The following is an 8,348-nucleotide window of genomic DNA, read 5'->3' as shown; positions in this document are numbered from 1 at the left end:
TTTTTAGATGATATATGGTTACTGAAATTATTAAAACTAATTATTCGAGGGAGGGATCATTTGAGCTAAAAAAAGGGATCGAAAGAACGATGTGCAGTTACTCCTAATTTTTAACCGACTTCAAAAAAGGAGAAGGTTTTACGTTCAATTGCATTTCTTTAGTATGTTCGCCGATTTCGCCGCCAATTGTGGATCGATTATCAAAATTATTTTTCTATTCGAAAGAGTGCACTTCAAAGGTGGTCCCATTGAAACCAAGAACCACACAGAATCTGATGGTGGAATCCGGGGAATTCGAAGGAAACCCTCAAATTCAAAGACACGTACAATATTTTCACCTGTACCAAGCCCAAACAATACAGAAATAATAGTATCACATTTTGTCAAATACACAAAATTAAATTACGAACAAACAAATCTAATTTTGCTGGCTTCAAACTATCAGTTGATAGCAGTTAAAATAATATTGTATATATATAAATAGGTTTAGGTAGGTATTAAGCTAAATATATATATATATATATATATATATATATATATATATATATATATATACTTGAATAATTACGTATTTCTACATTAAAACATCTCTATAAGTCGACGTTTGACTTTCACAGAGTAAAGACGTTTTCGGAGAGACGATCAGTGAGACGAAACAAAAGTGCAACATCCGTGTCACAAATGTGGCGTTAAAAAAACTCTAACAATAACATTTTAAAGACTAGTGAAAAAGTGAAAGCGCGATCGGAAAAAAGGTCAGCACAGTAGAAAATAAATACAAAATGCCATAAAACGTTAAGGGTCGAAACCTCAACATCTGAACTACAAATGCGGCGTACGATAATTTGAAATATAAAAATAACAGTACTATTTCAATAATATAGAAAAAAATATGGAGAAGAACACTGCATAAAAAAACAGATAAAATGGAAATATTGACATCAGGCGTATCACATATTTCAGTTTTGAATGTAGAGAACTCAGCCATAACCCAGAACGAACAGGCACTCTACGAACATGCGTGGATGAACAAAAAGTCGGCGCGGGAGAGTCTTGAAATTGCATTAACCAATATGCAAAAATTTATAAATACCCTCCAGCTATAGCTAAATAAACAAAACTCTGAGGGCAAGGACAAAAGAACGATAAACCACCAAGGCAACAAAAGCAGTTCAATTGTTACTTACGAAACAGATGAAGAAGAATTGCAGAAAGAAGTAGGCTGGATAACGATTAAAAATAAAAAAAAGAAAAGCAAATAATTCTCCAGGATCTTCACAACAGTAAATAAAAATAACACAAAATAATGAACAAAATAAAGAAATTAGAATGCCCAGGCCACACCAATTATCGTAAGTAATGTTACCGACTTTGACTTACTATACGAAACACCAACTATATAGTATTCAAAGCAACGGTAGTAAACAATGGACAAATAAAACTGAACGTTGAATGTCGTACAACATTCACAAAAATGATAGATTGTTTAGAGTTGCTGAAACTGCAATGGCACTCTTATGAAGACAAACAAACCAAAGACATCAAAGTTGTGGCAAGAGGGCTTCCATCAACAGCTAAAAGTGAAAAAATTTTCGCAGAACTAAACCAAAATGGGCTTAAGTACTTAAATGCGACAAATATTTTAAAAAAAGAAAAGATCAAAAATAACAAAGGAGAAATTTTAGTCTATAAGAAGCCATTACCTCTATTTATGTTAGCCTTTGAACATGATACGGACACAAAAACCATTTTTGGTATTAAAAGAATTTTAGTGGTCGAAATAAAAATCGAACTTAATACCGCAATGCCAAACATGCCAATTGCATGGACGCAGACAGATATTCTGCAGAAGAGAACCTAGATGTGTAAAATGTTCAGATAAACATATCACCACATAGTGTAGAAAACCCAAAGAAGCAAAGCCGAAATGTGCAAAATGCAATGAAGCGTATCCGGCAAATTATAGGGGATGTGTAGTTGCTAAAACACTACAAGAGAGGAGAAATAAAGTAGCTCACGTTAAACCTCAAGAAACAATGAGTGAAAAGGAACAACCGAAAAAATATAACAACGTTAATGGTGAAATGACTTATGCCCAAAATATCAGTAAATGTAACCAAAGAGACACCAAGGAAGATGAAGCAACCACCAACGAATTGCTACTTAAACTCATAGGAAATCTGGACAAACAAGAAAATATGATCGAATATTTTTCCGAAAGGATTGAAAAACTAGAAATGAAAAACATTAGGCCTGTGGCCCCAAAAACCCGAAATGGCAAATAAAGAATCCAGCAACAACTCGCTACCCTACAAGTATTCCTAGATATGCAAAAAATAGATATTTTCCTAATATCAGAAACCCATTTAACAAAAGAATCATTTATAAAATTTAGAGAATATATATTATATCATACCATACATCCAGCTAACACCGCAAGAACAGCAAATACAATAATAATAAAAAATAACATTTCCCACCATCAAGAACCCGGACTCCGTACAGCAGAAAATCAGGTAACAGCAGTAACTATTAAATCAAGCTGAAACAAGGTTACAATAACCGCAATTTATTGTCCTCCAAGATACAATCAAAAAATGGACAATTATTTGAATGTCCTAAGCAATCTGGGAGAAAAATTTATAATTGGAGGTGATTTTAATACAAAAAATACAAGATGAGGATCCAGAATGACAACAACTAAAGGCAATGTACTGCATAAAGCAGCTACTGAACTAAGATGTAGGTACGTGTCAAATAGAAAACCAACTTATTGGTCGACCGATCAAGAGAAAACCCCAAATCTGTTAGATTTCTTCATAGTAAGAAACAACATCCAACTATATAAAAGTCGAAGAAAATTTTGAACTAAGTTCAGATCATACGCGAGTGATTCTGACGGTGAGCGAAAATATAATAAGAAAAGAAAGAAACTCAACGTTAACAAACAAGAGAACAGACTGGGAAGGATTTGCTGAAGAAATGAACAAACGAATTCAACTAAATGTACCCCTCAAGACAACTGAACAATTAAATCTTGAAGCAGAAAAATTCGTAGTAGATATTCAACAAGCTGCTTGGAATAATACTCCAGAAATTAAGAGTACAACTAAAGGAGTTAACTATCCAAAATAAGTGAAGGAAATGGTAGCTGAAAAATGTAAATTACGAAAAAAATGGCAACAAAATAGAACACCTGAAAATAAAAATAGTTTAAACAATATAACCCAAAGATTGAAAAGAGAAATACTGGAAATAAAAAGCAAAACCATAAATGACTATCTCAGAAATTTAACAGATGATAAAGAAACTGATTACTCACTCTGGAAAGCCACAAAATATCTAAAGCGCTCATTTCTACACAGTACACCTATAAGAGACCTATGTGAGAATTGGGCACGTGACAATCGCCAAAAAGCAGAAGCATTTGCTGAATATCTAGAAAAAACTTTCAAACCAAACGAAACTAATATTAAACATAATTTTCCGGTCATAGAAGCTGAAAATTTGATGATTGAATTAGTCACGCCGAAAGAGTTAACCAAAGTTATTAAAACTGATATTAACCCCAGGAAATCACCAGGCTACGATTTATTAACAGGAGAATTACTGCAAAAACTACCAAGAAAGGGAATTATAAAACTCACCAACTTGATCAATACAGCATTTAGATTAAAACATGTCCCATACATTTTGAAGATTGCGAAAATTATAATGATCGCAAAACCTGAGAAGTCACCAAACGAAATAAAGTTCTATAGACCTATATCACTGCTGCCAGTAATATCTAAGGTATTTGAAAAACTCTTGTTGAATTGACAGGTCCACAGAATAACAGATGTTATTGAAAAAGCCTACGAAAATCAAAAAAATATGCTCAGCTATATTCTTAGATGTAGCACAAGCCTTTGATAAGGTTTGGCATGAAGGCCTTGTTCATAAACTACAGAAAATGCTACTAAAACAACACACCAAACTATTAAAATCATACATTACAACCGGAATGTTTAGAGTCAAATAAGAAGAAGCTTACTCAACAATAAAAAAAACTAAAGTAGGTGTACTACAAGGAACTGTACTGGGACCAATGCTTTATCTACTTTACACATGTGATATACCAGAAATGGAAAATATTACGATGGCTACATTTGCTGATGATACTGCGATTGTAGCTATCGGAGACAATAGTGAAGAAGCCTCACGAAAATTACAACAGGCAAGTGACAATATAAATAATTGGACACAAGCTTGGAAAATAAGAATTAATGAAAGTAAATATGTACATGTGCAGTTCACCTATAAACAGACCGTACAAACACCAATAACATTAAATAACTCTATCATTCCATATAGCAACAACGCTAAATATCTCGGAATGAATCTCGATGCAAAACTTCGCTTGAAGGAACATATAAAGAAGAAAGGAAAAGAACTGGAATTGAAATATAAGAAAATTTACTAGATAATTGAAAGAAAATCACAATTATGAGTACATAATAAATTGCTATTATATAGACAAATATTGAAACCTATATGGACATACGGAGTTCAATTATGGGGATGTTCTGCAAAGAGTAACATAAATAAAATACAAATTTTTTAGAACAAAGTCCTGAGAGTTATTGTGGGTGCACCCATATACTATAGGACTGATTACCTACATTTAGACCTTCAGATACCCATAGTCAGTCAAGAAATCAAGAGAATTGCAAAGGGGCATGAGGAAAGACTCCATTCTCATACGAATATTGAAATATTGCAACTTTTGGATACCACCAGAACAGGACACAGACTCAATAGAATCAAACCATCTGATTTTGGGTAGTGTTGTGTAGTGAGGTGCATATATTAAAATATACGGCAGTGACATGAATAAACATTATTTCACCAGAAACTGAGATAGGGCCGATGGGTCCTCCTAGTTATATACCTAGATTTAAGTTAGCATGAAGACAAATTGTAGGTTAGACGGAAACGACTAGTAACAATGTATTAATTAAATAATAAAAAATCTCTATAAAGCAGTGCCAATACAGCAACACAGACGAAGGAAAAAGAGAAGCTGTAATGTTTTGACAGACACTTCCGAGAAAGATGCGCTTACTTTAATAAAAAATAACAAGAAGATAGAGAAGTTAAAGGAAAAATCAGAGAAGAAAACAATTTTAAAAGTTCCTCAGTGTATGGTGAAGAGAATTACTCTACTAAAACAATTAATAAAAATAGTCAACAAGAAGAATAAGAAGTATATAAAGAAAACTCGGCTTCGTTCAGACTCCCAAGAGGATGATTACATTTTGTCTAGTGTTAGCCAAGTTCTATTCAAACATTACCCCAAGAGAAGAATGGGTACAATGCGCTAGTTTTAAAGAATGGGTTCACGTTAAATGTGTTTCTCCTGCGAATGGAATTGTTTGTTTAATAGCTTTGACACTGACTAAATTATGTTTTTTTCAATTAAAAGTTATTTAAGTTTTGTTTATATTTACATGAGGAGTCCCACAAATTTTATTATGTTTTTGTTCCCATATATAAAAACAAGTTTTATACGTTTATATATTTTCGATATCCTTTTTTTTTAAACAAAGACATGTATCATCCAAGGAAATCTCAAATCGTTGCGAATATCTACGAAACTTACAGTTCCATCTGATAATTCGATGTTTTAGAACTTTTAATTTTGGGTTATTTATGTTTTTTAAGGTTTGAACGATAATGTAAAGTAAACTAAGTGGGATTGTCGCTTCTTTTTAAATTTTAGGATTTATCGTCTTTATGAATTGAAATAATTGCCATGAATGGTAACATTGGCGATGGGTTTTTAATGGCGATGGCTTTATTTAGTAAATTCAATTTATTATTCTCTTTTTATTTATTTATTTACACATTTATCTTTATTTATTTTGTTCGCTTCTGTTTCATTATTTATTCGTATCTTTACTATAATTCTTAAATTACTATAAATTAAAGATAATAATTTTTGGTTGCAACTATAAAGTATAAATTATAACTTTATCCAGAAACTAACGCCAAAGTGGCCAAAGTAACTGATGTGTTGTTAAGATATGTTAATAATTTGTTGAAGCATGCATAAACGCCATCGAAAATATTTTCTGTCGACTGTTGGTTGCTTTTTTCCTTAGTGATCATTTTTAGTATTAAAGCAAAAGCTGATATGTCGCGTGTTACCTCCCCGTCATACCGTGCATTTTATAACAGGTGGGGCAAAATTCCTGCTATCATTTTGATAACGCGCCATCTTGGTTATGTGACGTTTATCTCAGTTTTGTTTTAACCATACGGTACGACAGCAGACAGGCCTGAAGACGCTGAAAATATGGCTCTGGTGCACGATAGTGTTTCAGAAACATCAATTCGGGGACGTCGCTCTCAGTTACACATTTCTGCAGGCAGTTTAAGGCGAATTTTGAGAACTGATTTAAAAATGTTCCCGTACAAAATTCAATTGGTCCAAAAATTGGTACCGAGAGATCCTCATCAACGATTTGAGTACAGTAATGCAATCCTAAGGCTGTCTGATGAAATTGAAATAATGAGCGATAAAGCCGATTTTGTTCTCAGTGGCCACGTCAATAAACAGGACAGTCAATTTTGGAGAACACAGAATCCTTAATTAATTCATAAAACATCATTGTATCCACTAAAACAACTGTATGGTGTGGTATTCATGCTGGAAATATCATTGGTCCTTATTTTTTGAAAATGACTAAGGTGTTGCAGTTACTGTTACTGCTGAACGGTACCAAGACATGATTCAAAATTTTCTTGTGTCTGAAATGGAAGAGCAAGGATTAGACGACATGTGGTTTCAGCGAGATGAAGCCACAGCACATACAGCTCGTTCAACGATTTAGTTATTGAATAACGGTTTTCCACGATGACTAATTTCGCGAAGTGGCAATTTAGCATGACCAGCCAGATCTCCGGATTTAACAGCACCAGACATTATCTTATGTAAAATTAAAAGTTTATGTGAATAAGCTCCAAAACATTCAACATTTTAAAGACAATATTCGTCACGAAATTCGAAAAAAATTCAGCCTCAGACGTTGCAGGATGTCATGAAAAATGCCTTAAAAAGAGTCGAAAGTTGCATAGCGAGTCGCGCTCATCATTTTGCCGATATAATTTTTCAATCATAACGAACAAAAAATGTAAAGACCAGATAAAGTTTTTATGAAAACCAAACTTACTTCTTATCTGTTCTTAGAGCAAAGTTATCGGTAATCAAAATGGTAGCAGGACTTTTGTTTACCCCCGTTGTACTTCTTCCTAACATAATTTATCAGTTATGTTATTTGTAGTGCAACATAAAAAAATATTTAATGATTTTTAATAAACCTTTTAAAATTTTGGGGCTTAATTTTTAAAGGTTTTGATACTTAATTGTAAGGGTTTATAGAAAATATTAAAATATGTTGTAAAAAAGTATTATAAAGATATATTTTTAAAATTATCGAAGTGGATATATCGATATTTTTTTAAATATAGATATATCGAAATGATGAAAATTTGATTCAAGTTTCGGTTCGATTATTCATTTTTGTTTATATAGATTTTTTTTATAACATCTTTATTAGATACGCTTAGTACAATCTTAATTATTATTATTATTACAATTAATTTATTACTACTTTTCTTATGTGCTTGGATTAATTAGCAAGCAAAACGAGTGCGAGAAAATACATCAGTATGTATTCCTCAATTATAAAATTACAATAATTTATTAATTATTAACTTATAGCTATAGTTTACACTAATAATACACACTAAATGTTCACACAAGTTCATATGGTTTTGTTCGTTTCAATCTGCTGACATCCTGTGCGCTGTCCAGCAGTTGTATTGCTTCCACGTTTGAATGATTTAGTAATCTTCTTTCGTGTTTCAAGGCGAAATCCTGCACAACTTCGCAAATCCATTTGATTTCCAGGTCATCGTGCAGTTCTTCATTGGTTGCATAGCGATAGGCATTGGTAATCAATCGAAGAATCTTGTTTTGACAGCGCTGTATGACTAGCTGATTTGAATTTTTAGTGCAACCCCATATTTGCACCCCATAGGTCCAAATTGGCTTTATAATTGTATTATAGATCAACCTCTTTGATTTTAGATCAAATTGAGAGTATCTTCCGACTAACCGTTTATATAGATGACGATATATATATACTGACTATATATAATGGTTATAATAGGGTCAATATATTACCATTATAAAAAATATCACATATAATAATGTTAATACTAAATATCCCCGTAATGAAATATAGGTGGAAGCAAGGTATTTCTGAAAGACCAAGAATCTCCAGAGAGTCGAACAAGGCCGA

Source organism: Rhynchophorus ferrugineus, unplaced genomic scaffold (assembly GCF_030347505.1).
Source record: "Rhynchophorus ferrugineus isolate W39M unplaced genomic scaffold, kcgeb_rfMv2 rfM1, whole genome shotgun sequence".
Classification (NCBI taxonomy): domain Eukaryota; kingdom Metazoa; phylum Arthropoda; class Insecta; order Coleoptera; family Curculionidae; genus Rhynchophorus; species Rhynchophorus ferrugineus.
This window is presented reverse-complemented; position numbering follows the sequence as displayed.